Below are 24,097 nucleotides of genomic sequence, written 5' to 3' on the forward strand. Positions count from 1 at the left end.
CTGAATCATAGCCTATTTTACAAGACCCCAGGTGACCTGTGTGCACACTGAAGTTTGAGATGCACCCATCTAAGGGAGACCCCTTTCCAGTGATTGGTTTAAGAAATTGGCATGTGACCCAATTCAGGAGGAGATGTGAAGAAGGGTCTGTGGGGAGTTTCTCATTCTTCTGGGAGAAATTCTCTCCTTCTGAATGTTGTATGGGATGTGAAACCTAGAACTTGCACAGCTATCTTGCTCCTGCCTAAAGATAAAACTGGCCCAGAGAGGAGGGCAAAGACAGAATAACACAGGGAAGCAGAGTGGGGCTGATTTTATTAGGTCAGCCCTGAAGTCTGTGGAATCACTGAACTGCTAGTAAAATCTTATTGTTCAGGCCTCTTGGAGTTGGGTTTTCAATGATCTGTACTTAGAAAACACCCCCAAATAAAGCATTATAAAAGGAACAGAATGCCCAGGCATCGGGCTCAACTATGTGCTGAAGAGTCTAGACAAGTCAGCATCAGGAGACTAGAGCAACAGTTCAGAGATTCGTTTTTGTTGGGGGAGGTAGTATTTCCAGTTCTGACAATCACTGTTTGCTTTGCCCATTTCCAGAAGTTTTCTAAATTGGCCAGTCTAAGTGATCAACCAGAGGAAGTGCTGAACACTTTCCATATTATTTTAACCAGAGTGATCAACAGTTGCGTTCTCCAGAAGTCACATGGATGTCATTTCCTGCAAAGACAATGGGAGATTAATTGCTCAGCCTACACTCTAATAGGGAAGACAACCTGTGACATGTAATTACTGGGGGGTAAATAACGAAAAGCTTGAGGCCCTCAGAATCTGCTCTGGATCTACTTCAAAAACTTGGGGAAAAGGAAAAAAAGAGAGAGTCAGCTGGTCTAGGAAAACATTTGAGGGGCTAGCAGCTTAGGTGCCATTTTTACATATCACTAGTATTTATTAAAGACATCTCTAAGGAGACCAATAGGCCTGCTATTATATAAAACCATATGTGGCTTTGGCGTAATTCTTGCTGCATATACAGGAGTGATGTCGTCAAGGAAAACTGGTGTATAAATGGACATTATCTCTTTAGTGTGTCACAGCTTCTTAGCCACAACAGGAAATTTTGGGGGATGGCCTTGTTGTGTTGGTTTGATAAAGAATGTGCTACCATAGAGTGAACGTTAGTTGCTTTTCCACAGAGTATTCCTTACGTTTTATTACCTCAGATCTCTTTTTCTCTCCAAACCTTTCTGCTTTCTCTTCCCTGGTACCTCATATACTTTCATAGCTCCAACCATCATCCCTTGCCATAAGTTTCAAGCCATCCCTAGATCTATCACCTATGCTCTCAGTTCCTCTGCTGCCCCTAGATAGAAAGTACCTTGAGGGCGAGGGCCTTGTTTTGGTCACTGCTATATTCCCAATGCTTAGCACAGTGGCTGGCACTGAGTATTACATGTTTGTTGACTGAATAAGTGAAAGGCCTCACTCAGACTCTTAAGATATGTCACAAAATTTCCTGCCATCACCTTCTAACTGGCCTGACTCTGATTGCTCCTTTACCCACTCTACAGGCACAAATGAAAGCTCTGGATCATGTCAGCTCTAGAATATCTCATCTGAGAATGACTTACCAGCCCAGCCCTGCATTTTCCAGGTGAGAAACAGATCCCAGTGAGGCCAGAACACTTGCCTAAGGTCTTACGATTAGTGGGTAGCAGAGACAGGATTAAACTCAGGCTGCTGACTCAGTGGTTCTTGCTAACATGTCACTGACTAGTTCAAACCTTAGAAGTCTCTTTTTCAGCAGAACTTAGTACAGGGCTAGGTATGTAGGAGACATACAATAATGTTGACTAACTAATTGGATAAACAAATGGTTCTCTTTGGCATATACTAATGGGTTTTACTTTTTTTTTTTTTTTTAAGTAGAACCCTCTTTAAAAGAAAGATAATACCCCAGTACACAAAATGGAGAAGAGAGGAGTTGCTGGACCTCTGCTCCTGCAGTGCCTCTGAGCCACCTTCTAGGACCCCCAGGACTTGGTGACACTGCTGGAAAAACCAATGACTTCCACGAACTCAAACTCTCCAGCTTTGTCCTCGGAGTCACCCACCATTGTTCCAAACCCACCTCAGCCTTATCTTCTATTTCTTTTTCCCCCCTCACGCCCAGCCTTCCAAAGCACTTGATGTTTCTAGTACTTGTCCCTCCTCTGGGCCTTCACCTGCCCTGCTTCTTCCCTCTTATGTTCCCTTACCCCCTGTGAGAATGGAGAACCAACCTGTTCGAAACACCTAACTCTAACACAAATCCTTCCCTGAAGCTCCTGCCCAATTTCCTCCACTGGAATTAATCTACTATAGAATTTATAACACCATCTGCTTCAAGGGAAAGAGCCAGCTCCTTGAGGGCAAGAACCTAGGCTACATTAATCTTCCAACCATTGGCACCCTGCACAGAGGAGGCACTTCTAGTCATTTTGTTGCATTCGACCAAATTATATGAGTTTCGTAATGGGGATTCCAAGTCTTCCCCTAGCCTGTGCAGGCTGAAGATAAAGCCAGCGCACACTTGGAGGCCCACTTGCCAGGGAACAGCTGTGTGAGTCTTTGCTAAGTCTTATTTTAAAAATCAGAGAATGGGGGGGTAGGGGCAGCGAGAATGACCTCCCCTCCCCTCCATAGCTCTCCTGCGGCTATGGCTGTTCTGTGCAATGTGAGGTGCAAGCTGGGCAGTTTGTGTAAAAAATAATAATAGATTTAAAATACATTTCTGACTCCTTTTATGCTACAATATTCTCTGAAAAGCCAAAGTCAACTGTCTGAAAAATTAAAGCATTCCAAGTGGTGGGATAATACATTAAACACTCAAGTACACGAAGCTCAGTTGCAAGGGAGGAGGGTGGGAACCAGGAAACACAGGGTTCCCTAGGAACCAAGCCTACTTTCCGACTGCCTGGGGCCGTCCTCCTCACCGAGAGGTGCGGGCTCTGAGGAGCAGCGCTGGCCTCTCTGCCTCCCTTGCCTGCAGGGGCCCGAATCCTCTGGCTTCACTCCAACAAGTTGGGGAGGCTCAAGTAAGTTTGTGTTGTTGTTTCCTTTATTATTTGCTGGAGGTGGAGTAAAGAGCAGAAGAAAGGAGAAGGAGAGATGGACAGGAAGAGATGAGCGTGGAAAGCACTCAGCCAGCAGAAGGAATTACTGACCACGGCATATGGGCGTAGGAAGGTTGAGCTGCAGTAGGCTAGCTGCTCCTTTCTCATCAGCTATTCCCAGGGCGAGAAAGAACAGAACAAGAGACTCCCGAGGAGCAAGACGCCACCAAACCAGCCGACAAGCTTATCCTCACCTGCCCAAGAGGCCGGCTCTGAAGGAAGATTAGAGACGTGTACCTTTTGGGCTCATTGTCACAGATGGTTGGGCTGAGTCACAGGGGTGACTGGAGGGGTTAGGGGGGATTTTAGGGCTCTCCTTACTCCCCATAATTGGAGGAGTGATATAATTTTCTTCTTCTTCTTTCTCAATAGTAATAATAATAATAATAATAATAATAATAATAATAATAATAATGCTTAATCTTTTAGGCCGAGGGTGCCTAGTTTATTTGGGGAAGAAATAAATGACGTAAATGCCATTGGAATAATTAGTTGACTGTCAGGAGGAAAAAGAAAAGATTGTGCTTCTGTATATGAGAATGAAGTATATATTTATAATCACATCTTTCTTTTCTTTCTGGCAATGAGTTTCTGTCAAATGATCACATCACTTATGTAGCACGTAAAATAAAATAGAAGCTCTGCTTTTGTGGCATACTTGAATTATTTCTGACTTGCCCTTGTAATGAAGCTATTTCTAGGGATCTGCAGACCAGAGTCTGAACAGAAACACTGCTTTGCTATGATGCAGGTGCAGCTGCTGGACAAATCCTCGAGCTTTCTTCCAACCTGATTACCACTCTCAAGGCCCTCCAACTAGACATTCTGCAGTGGCTCCTGGGAAAGCCCGTGAAATGCACACAGTATCACAATGCTGCCAAGATCAAGGTTAATAATGATGTGTGCAAGAGTCTCTGGGGTGGAAGTTGGCTACAATGTTAGAATCCCAAAATCCTGTGGCTGAGTGGAAAGTTAAAGAATATGTAGTCTGGTAGTTTTTAAGCTAATTTTTTTCAAGAATCTTTTGTATACATACTCACACATGTGCGCACACACAAACACACACTTGCGTGAATGTAAATTCCAATATATTACATAACAGTGGAACATACACAGCTCTGGTTCAAGGGGAAAAGACTCAAAACGCTACCACCTTGGCCATCCTCCAGGCCCACCTGGCACTTATGGGGAACCCTAACATTCTAAGAACACTGAAAATCCCAGATCTGTAGCCCGCTGCCCCACCCAAGATCTGTATCTCTTGCAGCCCGTGTGCAGGTTCTCCATGTGGCAATGCAGGTGACCTAACACCTCTACCTTTTTTCTACCTAGGACCTATTTTACTCACCTCTGAGGACTCCACATTTTAAACCACTTCTCCTCTCACAAAAAATACATTTTTGAAGTGATAATGCATTCATTTGCCTGGCTTAGCCCTGCTAAATTTGGTAAACTTGGGGAAATTCCTTAATAATGTGAAGTAGGAAACCCAGTACAAGCTTTTCTTCTCTTCCTCTGCTTTTTATTTCATCAAAACAAATCTTCATAAAGGAAATACCAATATCTAGGAATAAGTCCAACAAAAGATGTGTAAGACTTTTACAATGAAAACTAAAACATTATTGAGAGAAATGAAAGAAGACCTAAAGAAATAGAGGGTTATACCATGTACATGGATTGGAAGTCTCAATATTTTTAAGATGTCAGTTCTTCCCTAAAACTGCATCTTCAATGCAATTGTAATGAAAAAAAAAAAAAAAAAAAAGGGTTTTTCCCTTGTTGGAAATTGAAAAGCAGATTCTAAAATTCATATGGAAATGCAAAGTTGCAAAAGCCAATATTATCTTGAAGAATAAGAACAAAACTGAAAAACTTACCCTGTCAAACATTAGGATTTATTGTAAAATCATAGTCCTTAAGACTGTATTTGTGCAAAATAGACAAATAGACCAACAGAACAAAAGGGAAGGTCCAAAATTTGACCTAGAGAGATAGTCACCTAATTTGTGACAGATGGCACTGAAGTTCAACAAAGAGTGGTGAGTTCACTTGGTGCTGTGGGTTGAATTGTATCCCCTAAAAGATATATAGTAGTCTTAACCCCCAAGTACCTTGGAATGTGATTTTATTTGGAAGCAGGGTCACTGCAGATGTAATTAGCTGAAATGAGGTTAGAGTGGGTTAGGGTGGGCTCTAAGTCCAATGTGACTGGTGTCCTTAGAAGCAGCAGCAAATCTAGACACAGGCAGACATGAGGGGAAGAAGGCCATATGACAATGGAGCAGACATCAGGGCAATGCAGCCACAAGCCTAGGAACACCAGGATTACCAGCTGGCACCGGAAGCTGGAAGAGGCAAGGAAGGAACTTCCCTAGAGCCCTCAGAGGGAGCAAAGCCCTGCTGCCACCTTGATTTTAGATTTCTAGCCTCCAGAACTGTGAGAAAATAAATTTCTATGGTTTTAACCCACCCAATTTCTGTCATTTTGTTAAGGCAGCCTTAAGAAATGAATATACTGTTTCCATATAAGAAATGAATCTTAATCTCAACCTTCACCATATAAAAATCAATTCCACGTGGATGATAGAACTCAATGGCAAAGTAAAATAATGATACTTTTAGAAGAAAACAGAGAATACCTTCAAACTTTGCAAAAATACAGATTTTTAAAGAGCCAAACACAAAAAAATGTTAACCATGAAGGAAATTAAGAATGTCTTTATCAAATGACATAAACTCAATCAAAAGGTAAGTCACATGGTAGAGAAGATAACTGCAATACATATATCCAGCAAAATCTCCTACAAATCCTTAAGGTAAAGACAGTCCAATAAAGAAATGGGCAAATGCTTGAGAAGAAATTTCTTAAACAAGGAAATCCATATGGACCAATAAACATGGAAAAAGATGTTCTAGTTTAGTCATCAAAGAAAAGTAAGTTAAAATCACAATGCACTGCCCATACACATCTACTAGATTAGCTAAAATGACAGATAAAACTCTAAGTGCTGGTGAGGATATGGAGCAACTGGAAGTCTCATACAGTGCTGGTAAGAGTGTAAATTGATACAGACACTTTGGAAAACTGGTAGTATCTATTAAAGCTGAACATACCTATATCCTCTGACTCAGGATCTCGCCACTGAGAAATCTATCCTACGGAAATGTTACAGATGTTCACACACTGATAAGTACAAGAATGCTCCTAGTTATACTATCTGTAATAGACCTAACTGGAAATAACCTAAAAGCCCAAATACAGAAAAAGGCTTAGACAAATTTTGGTATAGTTATACAATATATGACACAGCAATGAAAATGAACAAATTACAACTCATAACAGTATAGATTAATCTCCCAAATATAATGTTAAGAGAGACACAACAGTACATACTTAAGATTTTATTTATATAAGTAGACAAAACCAACCTATGCTAGAAACCATGCTATTAGTTACCTCTGGTGGGAGTGGGGGTGGTTAGGGACTGGAAAAGGGTCTAAGGGGCTTCTGGTGTTTGGGTGATGTCCTTTCTCCATCTGGCTGCTGGTCACAGGGGAGTACTCACTTTGTAAAATTCATTATCAGTGCACTTAACAATTTGTGTTCTTTTCTGTATGAATGTTATACTTCAATTAAAAAAAATCTCAGTGGTTAATGCAGTGAAACCAGAGACAAAACAAAGCTCTCATAAGAACTGAAAGCAAGAGAGCACAGCAATTTAATCTCAGCAAGATAATTCAAAAATGTGCTTTGCTAAGAGCTTAAGAGTGCCAGTTCATTTAATTGCGTTTTTTATTCACTTAAGATCACTGTCATGCCAAAGCTATTTTATTATGAAATGTTAGGACAGTATGAAGCCAACAATTTCAAAATAAAATAACACAAATAATTTTAATTTTATCTTATTGGTTTTTTTAAAGCAAAAATTTGGATATTGAAGACCAGATTTTTTCATGTCAATTAAAAAGGTTTCCTAAGGCCTTGATTTACAGCCTGCAGCATCCCTGGATGGGAAAGGCCTGGGGATAAAGGTGTTCTCTTTTTGTGGTACACAGTAGGCATGATTTCCCTTTGAGAATCACCAGTGAGATCAGCTCATTCCTGCCACTGGAAGCCACAACAATTCAGCTTGCCTCTGCAGCCTTCAAGTGGATAAATGCGTAGCTCCCACCTGGCAGTCTGAAACATGGAAAATAACTCCCAGAACACCATGCCTGCCTTTGTCGATTTCTGGCTTCTTCAGATTCCCACTGTGAAATACACTTGGTCATGAGGTGGAGTCCTGACCTACCTCAGGGCCCAGTATCACGCTGATGGAAAGAATTCTGTCCTCCAGTCTTAGGGGCAGCTGGACCTCTGCCTTTATGTGAGGCTCTCTCCTGTTCTAGTCAGAGTCTGTGCAGAGGGGAGCCCATCATCATTAGACATGTGCTCCAAACAACTGCTCCACCTATGCCTGAAATTAATTCCACGGAGCGCAGGAACTGTTTGACCAGACCCTGGCTTTCTCAGATAGCTGTATTCTCTCAGACCCTCTGGAAGGAAGACTGACTTGGGTTTTTATACAGTATCTTACATGGCAGGCAGCCCCCATAGGAAGTGAGAGAGGGCCAAGCTCACCATGGCCTACATTCTGAGTTGGGGAAGGAACTGTGCTTGAGGGGACTGTGAAGGAAACCTCAGTCACCCTCACCCTGAAAGGAGAGCCTGGGGACCAGCCCCTGGAGCTGAGTTCCTCTTTCTTTGGCCACTCCATTTCCCTGAATGTTAAGTTCCTAAAGGAGACCCCTTAGATTCAAACTATGCTGTTGTTGTGCAGACTTTCTGATGCCAATTCTACTCCTAACTCCACCATCTGACAATGATTTTGTGGGTCATTTAAGAAGGAAGTTCTCTCTGGTAAGAAAATAATATTTGCTTTGCAAATCATATTTTATAATGAGTGGCCACAGAGCTTTTCCATCTGAAAATATAGATAAATCACAAGAGTCAAACATGAAAATCAGTTAAGAATTTACATGGACTGAGGAAAATCATCCAGGCCAATTCTTTGAGAACCTTTTCATTACCTGAACTGGGGAAGGAGTGGGTAAGCTACAGCCTCTGGGTCAGAGCTGGCCCACTGCCTGTCTTCGCATAGCCCATGAATGGTTTTTACATTATGAAATGGTTGAAGAAAGAATTAAAAGAATATTTCATGGCATGTGAAAATTACAAGAAATTCAAATGTCAGTGCCTATAAATGAAGTTGTGTTGGAACACAGCCATACCCATTAGTTTACATATTGGCTGCTCTCATAATACAATAGTAGAGCTGTCTCGGCAGAGAATGTACGGCCTGCAAAGCCATACAATGGCCTTACTATCTGGCCATTTATAGAGAGAGTTTGCTGACCTCTGAATTAAGATAATTGCTATGTGTTTGCAGAAGGCTATCCACTTTGATTTTCTTACTCCGCCTTACATGCTTTATTTGAGCTTCTGGGACTGTCTCTATGTATGATGAGTCAAAGATAAGTCCTAAGGCTGATGCCAACTTGACACTAACCTGGTAAACCAATACAACCCACTAGAGCAGTGCCTTTCAACCTATGGTCCGGTAATCAATTTAGTGGGTTGCAAAATTCAACTTAGTTGGTTGTGTCCAGCATTTTCTATAGTGAAATAAAAGAGAAAAATATCAAGGGGATGGTTAAGGATGAACTGTCTTTCTCACCACTCATATGTTGAAGTCCTAACCCCTACTACCACAGAATGTGACTATATTTGAAGATAAGGCCTTTAAAGAGGCAATCGAGGTAAAATGAAGTCCTAGGGTGGGTCCTGATCCAATATGACTTTGGTCCTTACAAGAGGAGATTAGGGCTTGGGCAGAGGAGAGACCATATGGGGAAAAAGGGAAAAAACACCATCTACAAGCCAAGGAGAGAGGCCTCAGAAGAAATCAACCTTGCTTAGCCAAGTCTATTGATTCTTTCACCAAGAAATAATCAGGGAAGGGAGAAAATATTTGATACCAGAATGCTGACTACATTATTTATAATATCAAATATGAGAACATTTGATTGCATAGTAATAGTGTGGTGGATAGTTAAATATGTCTATTCATGCAATGGAAAACTCCATAGTTACTATTTAATTTATTAAAAAGTGACCACAATTTAATATGAAAGCAGGATCAAAACCATATATACACATATATGATATACATCCTCCATACAAAAAAGGGAAAACAAATACATCTTAACATTGCTACCTCAATACGATGTGATTGAGAGATATTTTTATTTTCTTCTTTATAGCTCACCAAATATTCTACAGTAAGTGCATATTTTCAAGTCAGGAAAAATAAAAACCATTTAAAATATGTTTAAATCAAAGAATAGTATGCAACAGTATTTCTACTGTGCATCTTTGATTTGCCTGAGGCCTCTGACCACACTGGCATGTGGAGCAAATTCTGATAATGTTATTAAATATATATATATACACACACACATATATTTCTGTATACATATCATCTATCATCCATCTATCTATCTATCTATCTATCTATCTATCTATCTATCTATCTATCTATCATCTATCTATCTATCTATCTATCTATCTATCTATCTATCTATCTATCATCATCTATCTATCGATCATCTATCGATCATCTATCGATCATCTATCATCTATCCATATATAAAGTCACCAGCAAAGAGGTTTCAAAATAGATTTGGTAGTGGCTAGGGCAGTCACCAGGATGAGTTATAATGAATTCTTTGGCTTTGATAATACATTTATTCAACAAGCATTTACTGAATGCCTGTCATGCTCCAAGCACTCTGCTAGGTACTGAAGGGTCACACTGGGTCTCCAGGAACAAATGACCCATCAGCTAACACTGGGCCTAAGCACTTCGATTCTAGCAAGATCTGTGCAGCCCTGCCCTCAACATTGCAACCACATCTGGGCTTTGACCCTGCCTGGATCTGTGGCCCTGAGGATCAGGGGCACCTTCCCAGCTCCAGCGGCCTCATTTGTAAAACAAGGGTAATCCTGACCCAGTTTGCAGCGCGGTGGTGAAGAGTAGGTGAAAAGCATTCTGGGCTTGGCTTAATCTATTCAGTGCCGGATAGATTCTACCTGTTAATAGCCAGTGTTGCCTCCTTCCTTAGGAAATTGTATATTCTTTAAGAAAAAGTAAAGGGATGGAGATGAGGTTCAGTGATTAAAGGGACATTCTGTATTTTCCTTCCTCAGAATAACCACATTAACAATTACAGAAATGAATACCTATTTCTCAACCTCAGGCAACAGCAGAGGGAACTCAAAGTTCTCACAAGGTTAGATAACATTCCAAGGAAAAAACTGGGTGAGATTCCCCAGTATTTAGGGAAATAATTCACTTATAGTCAGTACTTCAAAAGTCTAATAAAATTAACTTTTTTCCCACCTCTCTCTTTTAGGAAAGGTGATTTTAAAAAAGCAACATTTAAAAACAAACAACTGTTAACCTAAGTGTTATGAAATTTAACCTTTCTAAAAAAAACTAAAGGACACTGAAAGATACAAATTATGTCTGATTTTCAGACATAAAAATGAAAATCTTCCCTTCCAAACCGAACTCATTTTCCAAACACTGGCAACGTCTGTATGAATTAATGCCCTCTATTACAGATAGAAGGGGAGGTAGAAAAGGAACTGGGAGGAGGAGTTGTAAAAATTATATTAAAAATGCTTGTTGATGCTCTGTGGGTCTGAGTCACTTTGTAAAGCAGGATCAAAATGGATCCTCTGTTATGGGCTCCTGCTGATTCTTTGATTCTTAACAACTTTATTAATGTTAATAGGAGTTATGCACACATCAATGAGAAAATAAATTCCTTAGGTTTAGTGGCGCTTCAATTAATGATTTGTAATAAGCAATGTAAAATGCTTTCTAATTTTGTTCCAAGTAAAGACACACTACCCAGAAGATCTGAAAATCAGGCACAGGTCTCACAGCTGGGTGGGAATGACCAAGAGGTGGGAGAAAGGAGGCTCTGCAGCTGGTTGGAGGCCTGCCCGGGGCGCTGCAAGCAAACTCCTCTGCACAGCGCGTGGGAGTGTAGCAGGAGGCACAGACACAACTCGCCCGAGGGATAATGAAATGTGATGAAGGGAGGAAAAGAAAACTCCCAAAAGCGAGCCTGATGCAGAAGGAATTTACCATAATCTAAAATGGAAACGACTGACTGCCACTGTACTTCTTAAACCTGTCACAGAACGGTTCCATCTTTTCAGAGCAGAAGTTAATACTATTCATTGACTTCCAAAAATACCCACCAAGATGAGAATGGGAATTGAAGTTCCAAGGATGATACAGCAGAATTCCTAATGCATAGTTACTTTTGCTGCTTCCACTTTCTGGAAACTCAGTGTCAGATTTAACCCACTCTTGCCCAGGCAACTCTTTTCATAGGAAACCAAATGCAGGATGACTGATATCCTCTGAGGATGGGGGATTTGCCATGGGGGCTGCAGCAGAGATGAGTATAAATGGCAAATGCTAAACGTCCATGATTTGGTAAGAGAATAGATGAAAACTGTAATCTGAAAGTCTCTTCAGTGTTTCCTGTTCCATATTCAATCACTGTATTCTTCCTTGCCTTTTACCCTAATGCTTTGCAGATAGCGTGAAGACCTCTGCTCACAAGTAACAAGACCCCACAGCTTAAAAGATTAGATACACAGTGACAGATGTAGGGGGTGTATGCTCCTAGCTGCTGAGAGTCCAGTTTCATATCGGAGAGATTTGGGAACACCCCGTCTGCATCAGCTGTAATGCTATAGGTGGCCAAGGCCCCCTTTAGCCTCTGGCAGCACCTTGATTGTTTGGCTCTGTGGTTACCTCCCACTCAGCAGATTTCAGAGCATCTAGGCATTCCAATGTAAAACGTTTCCATTATAACCAAGGGCAGGCTTCATATACTTTTCAAAGGAGTGCCCCATTTTTCCTGAAACACCTGCCTAGTCACCCTGAAGCAGAATACATGGAAATTCTTATGACATGTAGTTTAACTGAACAAATATTTATAAGAGAGGTTTGTTGGCTAGGGAAATAAATATCAAAATTCAACAGAACTTCCATACCAGCCACTTTAGACATATCCTAGAGCGCTTCGATGGTTCACTCTATGAGCTATCAGAAAACAAGTCTCTCTAGTGGTCTGGATTTTACTAGAAAAACATGAGCCAATTAGAAAAATGTCAAGTGCATCCAAGGCTGGGACAAATGAAATGGTGCCTGGGTCATGCACTGTGTTTGGATTATTCCTTTGCACAGGGGGGCTCTGTAGACAGCCTATATGTGAGCACAGCCTCTGAGAAAAAGCATCTGCCCTGGATCTCAGCTCCCCACAATGACTGGCACGAACCTGCTGGACACCAGGGTGTAACAGGTGACTGAACAGGGTGGAAGATGCTGGTTAGGTGCTAATGAAGAGAACAGAAAAGTATCAGATACCACTCAGCCTTCAAGATGTTTGCAGGTCACTTGGCAGATAAGCTATATACACATGCCAGGTTAACACAACATCTAACCACTGCCTACCAAGATGGAAGCAGAGGGGGGTCTTGAAGAAACTGGGGAAAGTGCCTAGATTTCCCAACCATATGTGTTTTTCTTGACTAGGAAACTAAAATTTGGAACTAGAAGATGACCAGAAACCAGCTGAAGTTCCTCTAGTGAGAAAAATGGACACTAAACAGGCATTTTCTCTAGACAAAGGCCCCACTCACTCTGAGCACTGTTCCCAGGATGCTCCATTTGCTTCAAATGGCAGCTTCATGCTGACCTTCGGAGGCCACTTGAACTCCAAGGGCATGCTGCCACTTCATTCTCTGAGCACTGTGCTGGGCTAATTGCTAGTTTTTTGGATTTTCTAAATCAGGTACCTTTCAGACGCACACATTTATTTGGCTGCTTTAAAAGGATTAATTCAATCACTTCAAATATTTGGTCTTCATTAAAAAAAATTTTCCCCAAACAATGCTGTTTTTATGGTTTGACTCTGGAAGTGAGGTTTCACCCTACAGATCAATTTTCGGAGTGGATAGATAATATTAATAAATGTACAAAAGGTTTTCTTATTGTCCAGCTACTCTGAATTGAGGACGCCAAGTTACAAAGCTGATCATACCCTGGCCAGTTTCATTCATCGTATATCCTCAGCTTTTTAGTTTCACATTTTCCAATCCGTGAAGAGTGGATTGCAATTGTTAACATCAGGAGAGGTTGTAACCCATTTCATAATACTCCTGGGGGTGGGGGATGGTGACTACAGAGGTTACATAAGGGGGTAATATAAGAACCTGAATAATAGCTGGGGTCTTTGCCTTTGACTGGCTGATGTTTAACATTATCATTCCTGAGAGAGCACAGAAACAACGTGCTGAGGATAATTTCACTTCTGCAAATGCGGAAGTACATGAAGAACATGTGGAATTTCAGCTTCCCAAAGAAGCCATGACGTTAATGTGGGATATTTTGCTTTCCAAGAAAACATCGCAATATCCATCACGTCAGGAATGGAGCAAACCACATGAATAGAGAAGGAGGAAACGGTCTTCTTTCCCATAAATGACATTCTCCCCTCTAAATAGTTTTCCCACGTGCTAATTTACTGAGTGGATAAGACATTGTGGACACAGCACTGGTTTCATTGAAGTATTCTTATCCTTAAATCCACAGTTTACATCAAAAGTTGCTAAAATAAACCAAAGAAACTTAAAAAGAACATTTCATTCCCACATGCCTAAAAGCCAGGCATCATGGACCTGACAATATAGAAAGGCCATGCTTAAGGATTCAGTAAAAAACAAGGCAGAATTAGGCTTTGGGGAATGCCCACACTTCCTGTTACCATGAACTCTCAGTCCTTGGAGCAGTCAGGGAGAAAGGTTTTCTCCACCTCAGAAGGGACCCTCCCTCCTCCACTCTGCCCTGAGCCTTCCCTTCTCCTTGTCTGGGCACGAGGACTCTGAGTGCTCATTAGCAGACTACTGTTGACTATCCCCTACTATATTTCTGTCCTAAATAGAAATGGAATACTAAATTGCAAAACCACTGATATATACTTTTAAGACAGGAGGAAGCACAACTTTAGGTTTTTCTTCCTACTGAGTAGCCAGATTTTGGAAACACATGTAGGTGCCCTAAATAGCAGCAATGCAATGAATGGGAAAACCTGGATTTTTTTTGGCTCCTGGTCTCTGTTAAGTGGGCTATAAAACATAACTCAGCCTCTTGGTAATAAGGGGCTACCAGAAAACGAGGGTGGTGGCTGACTCATAAACAGAACGTGGTCTTCCCACCGCGCTCATCTCAGCTGGTACTGTGTATAAAGGAGCGCTGGGCGGAAACTCAGAGGTTTGAATAAGAATCTGCTGTGTCAGCACCATGTAGTGGAAAGAACTCAGTGAGGACTGAAGAAACCCAATTTTCCACAGGCTTCAGTGATGATTTTTTCCTGTGACTTGAGTACTCACTTTACCTCATTAGCTCTCAATTTCCTGATAAAATAAAGTGGACCAGGTGACTGTTCCGTTCTTCCAGGCCTCTGCTCTAAGCCCACTGGGGGCTTACTTCCTGGAGTCTCTGACAACCTGCTTCGGTCTCTGAGCTCTCCAGGCCTTTGGGAAGAGCCAGTGTGGAGCCCTCCCTCCGGTCTCACCTCCCTCCAGGGCCCTTTCTGCCACCCAAGATAAACACCAGATGGCCCAAAGTGTGTGTTTAGAGCCCGCTGTTTAGTCCTTTAGTGTGTTCTCCATGGATGGTCCAGGAGTTAGGAATGCTAGCTCTGGAGGCCTTTTCACCAAACAAGAGGCTGAAAGCCACAACCCTTCTTAGCCTCAGCTTTCCCATCACCAGAGTTGGGCAAACAACATCTTTTTCCAGGAGCTCACCATTCTGAAAGCTGCCAGATAAAATTCAGGCAGTCCAGTTAAATGTGAATAAACAATTTGGGACATACTTATACTAAAATTATTCATTGTTTATCTAGGAAAAAATATATTTTTTTAGTTTGCTAAATCAGGCACATGGTAGGTGCTGCTGTTAATGGTGGTAGGTACCTGGCTGCCACACCAAACCAGGCTTATGAAGAATAAAACTACCACTGGTGTGACTCCTGGGCCTTAGGAACAAGAGTCCTTGTGGTTCAAGTTTTTTTTCCTTAACCTCTCTTCCCTCCTATGAATACCCCCTTTCCAGTCCTCCTATTGGCTTCACATCACCACATATCCTGCCTGGATCCCCTCCCAGAGATGCCTCAGTTGTCTACTGACCACCTTTCTAATCACAGCCCCATTTCCCCTCCACTAATCAATTTGTTAGAATTAATTCATAGACATGTGTCAGTGATCATTTAATGAGTCACCAACCTCCTCTGAAGCAACTCCTTTTTTTTTAAAGGTCATTTATACCCTCAAATTAAAATGACTGAATTGTAGACCATCAAGAAATTGAAGTGAAAAAAAAAATAGGCTGTGTGAAAGACAAGCACTGTGGGGGTGGAGTGGGGGTAGAAGCTGGCTCTCACGACAGTTTCCCTGAAGTGTTTCCGCTTTTCCTTTCATCTTTTCTGAGCCCGCAGCAGCTCTCCTGGCAGCAGACCTGTGGATTAGGGGCAAGTGGGAGGGAGAAGTGGAACAGGGAGGAGTAGAAAGTGGGTGTCTACTTGTGAACTGGTCACCACTCTGAACCAGTGCAGTTCCTAGGGTCCCTCAGCGCCAGCATCTTGATTTAGACCAGAAAACACAAAGCTGGACTGAACTTTCTCCTTTTTGATCAGACATGAAACACAACTACATAAGCTTGTACCTCCTGAATCCTGAATGCTGGGAAAATAACTCCAGGGACTGTTAAGAACCACCTCTCTCTTTACAGGGCAGATCAATCTAGATGTTCTGGAAGCTAACTGGAAGCAGGCGAGGGGTTGGTATGAAATGGTGGGACACACTTCAATGAGAATTACTTTGGGCACTTCCAACTGGGTCAGCTGGATTTTCCCCCAGGCCCAGCTCTGCCCTCCTGGAAAGGACATCTGTTCCTAGGTTATTCTATCCAAGATGACCCTTTATGTTAATGCCCACAATCCATCAGCTAAAAGCACTTCACCAAAGCATTAAAGGGAAAAAGCTTAAAATATTACATAACAGATCATTTACTCTTCTCAAGCAAGGAGCCCTCATCAGAGTGACCCACACTCAGCCTTCTGGGAGGACAAAACGGCCACATGTTCTGGCTCACTATTCAAGGTGTGATGCGTTACTACTAACTTGGGACTGAGAAATTCTGTTTTATAATTTTGCAACACCCACTGCAGTATAGCTGGAGGCACCTGGGGTCTACTCTACTGACTCAGCAGCATACACTTTCCAATTATCTTTATATCTTTGTAACTCTGCCATGAGATTAGAGAGAGAACTTTTTTTAGATAATAACAGAGCTCTAGGGGGACGGGGGTGGGGGGAGGCAGGGAGCAACACCTCTGAGAATCACAGGCCCCAGGAGCTTTACATTCTTTTTCAGTCCTCTCCACTGTCTAGGAGAAGTGGGCCTCTTGGTTCAAGTGGGATTTGAACTCATGTCCTTCGGGCACCAACTCCTACTGTCTGCCACACCCTGTTTCATTCAGGGTTTTGAGCATTGATCTCACTTGGCCCTTGGGAGACTGGAGTGCTGTTGTTTTTGCAGAGTGTGGTCACTGACAGGGACGGACTAAACATTTTATGGGGCTCATGACAAGGGCTCTGCTGAAGGCATTTATTTTATCACAGGGTTTATTTATAACCTTTTCTGGGGGCAGGAAAACAGTGTCCAGTATTTAGATAATTACATTTCATATCTTGAGTTACATTTTGATAGTCAACAATAATTTTTTTCTTAACAGATGATGATGAGGAACTCTATGGCAAGACAGACACTGGGCTTTTCTCCTGGATAACAGGGAATCATCTCTTCTCTTTCAAATCTTGCACAGTGAGTCAGGAGGAGTCTGGTCACTCCTGCTGATGCATGAGCTAACAAGGAGCTGAAAGAGTGGTTATTCCCTATCTCAGATTAGTTTTATTTTTTTCTCAGTATATTGCAATTTTTAGGAGAATTCTTATTTAAAACCATTAGGTATTTCCCTCGTTCATTCGCTCACTCATCCCCCAGGTAACAATAAATCATGGCATGAAAGGCAACAGTCTAGTGTTCTTTAACCAGTTATCAGTTCAGAAGGCTATCTAGGCTTGGGGTGGTATAAATTATCATATTCTGTATTGAGTGAACTTCCAAAGATCAGTCATTGCAAGGGCCTTAGAACTGTCCTCTGCACCTCTAAGTCAGTAGGTAGAGGGGTTGGGAACTTGCATTTTTACAACCTTCCCAGGTAATCTTGAAGAACCCCCAGGTTTGGGAACTTAGACTGGTATAGAACACGCTGCTATTAAAGCTGAAGTCAGAAGTCAATCTCTCTGGAACCAGTCAGCTTTGTTGCGTTGCAAAGAAACCTGCATATGCACTTTTTATCAGTCAAGGTACCAGCAGGGAACAGGGCACACCCTCCAATTACGACAATTTGAAGGGAATTTAATAAAGGGGCTATTTACAAAGAGATGGGCAGGGCACAGAAAAGCCACAAGGCATACTGCAGTCCCCTGGCTAGCAATGAGGGGGAATTGGGTAGGGCAGGCTCTTCACACCCCAAGACCTGACAGAGGGAGGGGAGAAATGGATACCTGAACCTGGCACAGAAGTGGTGGTGGGGAGTGCTGCCCGACAGGAGCTGTGACCATCGCTTAAGGGCCATGGCCAGTCTGAGAGACCTTGCAGGGAATAGCATCCTGACATCACTCTCATTCCCTCCAATTTGTGGGCACTGCCCTTGCTGAACCTGACTAGGAACAAGAAGCAGAGGGGCCTACAGAGGCAGTACCCAAGTCAGTTTTCTGGGGTCAGAGCAAAGCAAAGCAGGGTGAAGAGTGTTTGAGCCACAGGAGCAAAGGGAAGAAGCTTGGTAGAATATCAGAAAGATTGTGTTTGACCACCATTCTCTACTCTACGGGCACCTTCAGTGGGCGCCCAGTAACAGCTTGTCTCCAAGTACACTGGTCTCCCTGGCGTCAGTGAAAGCAGCAGTCTCCTGGGTTCTCTGGTTGGCCACGTTGGGGGCACATGTGGGGCAGGGGCGTGCGCCTCCACGGATGTGCCAGGTGATTCCACAGGCACAGTGTAGAATTACAAAATGAGCACCTGACTCTTTTTCAATACTTTTCAAGCCTCTCAAACACCAGAGTCTCAGCTGGATGTTGCATGTCTGCAAAAGCCCTCTCTGTAGCACTCGCTAACACCCTCTTCATCAGAGAGGGGTGGCCGTGGGCCCAGAGTCTATTACACAGGCAAGGCATCTATGAGAATGTGGTAACGCCCTTCTTTTTACTTATATATGTCAGTGATTATCATGTATTTATATCAAATGATACTGGTTACTACTTGAGGAGTCACAAAGTTTCTTTTAAAAACAAATTTGGTTTAGACAAAAAAAATTAATTTAAGGGAAATATACAAACAACGCAGGTGGTACATAGATACGGTGAAAACCGCACAGGTGGTATACACACGATTCAAGTTTGGGAGACACTGTCTAATGCTAAGTACACCTTACGAGTCAGAGACCTAGGTTTCAGTTCCAACCACCTTCAAATAAGTAATAATGACTAATTTTATTGCCTTGTAAATAAACAATTTTTCATTGAAGGTAGTAGCTCTTCTGGTTAGAGAGTGGCAGCTCAAAGAGTATAAAAACAATTTAGTAAAATTGCTTTGTAATCTGAATCATATCTTGTTCACAGAATAACAGATGCTTGTCATAAATTATTAAAATTAAGGTCTAAAGATTTATATACAATATTCTACTGCAGGGTGAAAATACGGGAGAATATAAATAGTGAAGTGAGAGGAAGATAAGCTAATGCTGCTCTGCTCATCAGGTCTAACGAGGGGGCCGTTGGCAGTCACTGTGACACGAAGAGAAAAACCTTCACATAAGCCCATCACTGAGAGCGTTCCAGGGCCACCCAGGCGCAATAAATTACAAAGGCAATCTGTCATGCTACGTGAATCCTTCTGATGTGAGTCCTGTAAAAATACTGCGCACTCTGTGGTACTGATCAGGGAAAACACTGTCAGCAGTCACCTCCTCCATGAACTGTAAATCTCTTCTACATTTTAGGTCAGCCCTGTTTCATTTCAAGTCACCCAAACCCCAACTTCTAACCTCTTGAAAAATTTACATTTACGTTCATGTTCCATTCCAGTCAAGGCCTCAAGAAACACGAATTCAACCAATGTACGGTGCCTTTTTTCTTCTTACACACGTGAGAGTGAGGAAGCCGCGTGCCTGGGTATACTCGTTCCCACTTACATGCACACCTGCATGCCCCTGCTCCCTGTGTCCCCACCCCCAAACCCACCCTGTGGGCAGAGCCAGAAACTGCCTAACCCATTCCAGAAAGACGTGTTTGAAACAAAGCCTTCTGTGCTTCTCAGCCCTTATTTATGCTTGTGCTTTGCTAAATGCCACAAATCAGCAGACCTCTTTCTGGGGCTGGGCCCTTTTCCTATGCACTGTCTGCTGTTTACTTGTTTTAAAAATATTTCTACAATGTACCCATTGTTCTCCATTCACTATATAATTGTATGATACACTGGCAACTGCTCCTCAATGAATAAAAGTGCATTTACCAAAGAATAATTGGAGTTGCTTGGCACAGGGAGCAGACCTTGCCCAGCACCAGCTGATGTATGTTGCAAACATGGAGTCCTCAGCCTTCTGCTCTTGCTAGATGGGCAAGCAATCAGTATTTGCTAATTCTCATTTTAGCCACATAAGTTAGAGGAATGCTATTTTATACTGTATGATTTCATTCATGAATTTTTTGACTTAGTTGCTAGAAAAAAAATAAACAGACTTTAATTTTACTTAAGTCCTAAAGTTTAGATTCAAATGGAATGGTTATAAACATGTCATAATAGATAGTAGCTGATTTTAGAGGTAGAAGGTTCATATAACATAGGGTTTGGACCCATAAATAAGTATAACAAACGTTAGACAAAATGGGTCAAAATGCTTCTGTGCATCTGGCTGGTGTGGGTTAGTGGTGGTTGAGCATTGACCTATGATCCAGGAGGTCAGGTTCAATTCCGGGTTGGGGCACATACCCGGATCTCGGGCTCTATCCCCAGTGAGGGACAAGCAGAGGCAGCTGATCAATGGCTCTCTCTCATCATTGATGTTTTTCTCTCTCTCTCCCTGTCCCTTTCTCTCTCTGAAATCAATTAAAAAAAATTTGGAAAAAAAAAGATGCTTCTGTGCTCCCCATTCCAACAGACTCCAGTTTCACAAAGAGACTTATTTGAGGAGAAGGGGCAAATTATGTGTTTATATTTTAGGATTTTTCAAATCATATCTGTATTATACATGTTTTTGGGTATGCCCATCTTTGTTCCATTCTCTTGGAATCTGTCCTGGCAACAGCTCAGTAGCAAGCCGTGTGACAGGAACTGGTCCAGCAACACATGACTGGACAGGAGTGAACAACTGACCCAAAGGAGGGCTACCTCTATATGCTGGCTAGGAACCTACAAATTGTGTGGCTTGGATTAAAAAGAAATGTTAAACCAATTAGGTAAATTCTGCCAGGAATCTGAAATTAAAAAATGGGGAGGCTATTACCAGTTAGCTGTGGGTTGCTAAGCTGACAGATTATTCTAGTTAAAATGCCTTTTAAAAAAATTAAATTTTGGCCCTGCAGGGCGTGGCTGAGCGGTTGAGCGTCGACCTAGGATCCAGGTGATTGGGGTTCAATTCCCTGTCAGGACACATGCCCAGTTGTGGGCTTGATCAATGACTCTCTCATCATTGATGCTTCTATCTGTCTCTCTCTCCCTCTCCTGTCCTTTCTCTGAAATCAATAAAGATATATTAAAAAATAAATAAATTTTGGGGAGCAATAAGCAGAAATAGCTGGACTGGGTAGCCACAAAATCTTCTGTCTCCCAAAAAACATTTTGGGTAGAAAACATTTCTGAATGACTGTTCCTTAAATATAATGAAAAATTATTCACCTAGGGAGAGCATTAGAATAAGAAGGAAAGCATGTACATAATTCCTTGGTGAGTGGTGCAGAAAGTAGAGGCTGGTGTTTGGTCCGTCAGATGCATGAAGTCCTGCGGCCTGACAGCTGTTGGCTCTGCAGGCACCCCAGGTGAAAGGGAAAGCTGTAGTCTTGAAATAAGAGCACAAAGGAAGAAACATATGTGCCAGCTCCCAGGGATCATGTCCCAAGGCCTCTGCACCCCAAGCTGCAGCTTGAGGTGTGGAAGGTCCTCAAACATGCCTGTGGAATTGTATGGGACTGAACTTGGCCTCAGAGTAGCCTTGGGTGGAAGTCAGGCTTAGAGTTGAACTGGTTTCAGTGAAAAGCAGAGAGCAGCTGCTATCAGCACTGTATCTAAGGGAACACAGGGAATTCTGAAGAACAGGTTGTGACTGACTGGGTAGGAGGGGAGGGTGCCAGAGCCTCTGAGAGGAGGCAGGGCAGATGGTGATGCTTCAGGGGAGCAAACAGAAATGCCCACAGCAGAACTCCGAGACTCTTTCACCTAAATGGATGTGTTAATGGCTCCCATGGAGCGGGTATAAGAGGGCTTAGCACATATGCCTCCGTCTACTGTACGGGCTGTAAATAAACCATGTGCTTGTCTGCACCATCTGCTTAGTGTGCACTTTGTGGGGCTGTGAAGAGAAAAAACCATTTGGGGCCAAATCGCTAGAAATACTTTAGTTGTATACTTAGGAACCAAATATGCTTACACAGCTAAATTATTACATTTCTTTTAAAGTGGGTAATTACATTTAAAATATTCCTTTTATTGGGGAAGGGGGTGCTGGATGGTAGGAGGCCACACAGCTTTCCAAAGGTCCAACAGCAGGTCGCGGGCACCTAATGAGGCTGGAGACAAGTGCCCTACCACTGGAGTCGATCAGTGCTGAGTTAGTTGCATTCACCAGCCTCAACCACAAGTTCTTCATCCATAAACAAGGAGTTGCCACTCAGCTTTCTCAGAGTGGTATTTTGAGAATTAACTCATGTCTAAAACATGAAGTTCTTTAGATAAAAATATTATGATTGTACTAAATGTTTTTATGGAGATGGTCACGCCCTCTATAAAGTATTGAGTATACATTACATATGACTGTTGCCCTCAAACACCCACTGAAATTGCTCCTGGCTCATGTTTTTTTAGTTTCTCAATATTACGTAAATAATGTAATCAATTCATTCATGAAACAACTATTTACTGAGCATAGAGTGTGTTCTAGATCCTGGAATAACTTCCTACAGCTACAATTATGTTCTAAAAGCACAGATTTAGTATGTCACAAGCAGTTTAATGTTGGAAACACAAATTCAACTGCGTTTTTTGGAAATTACTTGTGTTTTCAACATTAAACAGTTCACAAAATTAAAACTTCTAGATCTGTGATTATCTAAAGTTTAGTGATTTGAAAGAGTTCAAAGAGCCCCTCACTAAACCAGGATGAACTTTTCCCCAGGCTTAGCAGTAGTCATTTTACACAGATATTATAAACTCCCCCAGAGACCCAAGAACCTAAAGAAAACTCTCTAAAACAGCAGGAGCAACCATCCTGGTCTATGAAATGCATCCCTGAGAGAATAACCACTCTGTGTTAGTTAGTCCATTTACAAACTATGTTTTATCTTGACAGAATCCCCAGAGATAACATAGGTCAAACCCTGATAAAATGAATTCCCAGGATTGCTCAAATGCTTTTCATCACGCTGAATTCTGACTCAATCAGAATTTGCTTGGAAGAAAGAAGAGGTAATGAGTACAGTGGTTAGAGCTAGTGCTCTGGACTCAGACAAACCCCTACACCATAATGTAACAGTAAGGGTCTTAGATCAGCTCCTTTACCTCTCTAGGTTTTGGTTTTCTCATCTACAGAATGGAGATAATACCACCTATCTCACAGGATCTCCAGGAAGGGCCATTTGAAACAGTAAAGGTCTTAGTATATGGTAAGGACTCAATGAATATTAGCTATTACAGAGATCTTCATTGTGTGGCAGTGGAATTTGCATGGAAGCCAGAGTGTCATCAAAGAGCTGTTACTGAAACTGGAATGTGTTGGGGACAGGAAGGGAGACCCTGATACTTCTGTTTCCACAGCAGCTCTGCCCAGCTTGCTAGGCCGAAAGCACAGAGGTGCCAAGATGCCTCAGGGAGATGGACAGTCCTTCCTATCTGAACTGAAGGAGCACGTGCAGGTGCCCTGGAAGCAGCACTAGCAAACCTTAACTCCTCATGGCATCCCAGCAGGAGAGTGCCTCAGTGCCATCTTGATTTATGTTGGCGGCAAAGAGAAAGCACAATGTTGGCTCTGGAGGAGTTTAAAAACTAAAGGGGATGCGCCACTCCAACAATGTTTTCCAACCTTATTCTTGTTAAAAACTTTAAAAACAGGTCAAAATGGTGGGGAGAAAACAAATCCTGACTATTGGGTAAGCTTTCAGAAATGAATTTGGTTTCATGAATAAAGTTTTGACTCTAAAGACAACAGCGGGGAAGAGAATGAGGCACCCACAGTCCACTAATTGGGTCCCAGGCTCCAAGGGAAAACAAAACAAAGTAAAAACCTGAAGCATGAAAATATTTTTCTCTGCAAGATTTTGGAATTCCTAGGAGAAGGATACACATATAACTAGAATTTAATGCAGGTAAATTTTGATCTTCCCTTTAAACTAAAGGTTGAAAATAATTAAGAACCTGAAATGGAAAAAGTTCATGCAAAAAATTGTCTATACGTAGTATATAAAAGTTTTATGCAAAATTGAATAT

At 42.1% G+C, this 24,097-nt stretch overlaps 1 protein-coding gene across 5 annotated transcripts in view; it reads right to left on the reverse strand.

Moving 5' to 3' along the window:
• FYN (FYN proto-oncogene, Src family tyrosine kinase) overlaps positions 1–24,097 on the reverse strand; it is a 193,289-nt gene that overhangs the window by 107,706 nt on the left and 61,486 nt on the right. The gene's annotated exons all lie outside the window — the stretch shown is intronic.

The sequence above is a fragment of the Miniopterus natalensis genome, chromosome 5 (assembly GCF_054644295.1).
Source record: "Miniopterus natalensis isolate mMinNat1 chromosome 5, mMinNat1.hap1, whole genome shotgun sequence".
NCBI lineage: Eukaryota > Metazoa > Chordata > Mammalia > Chiroptera > Miniopteridae > Miniopterus > Miniopterus natalensis.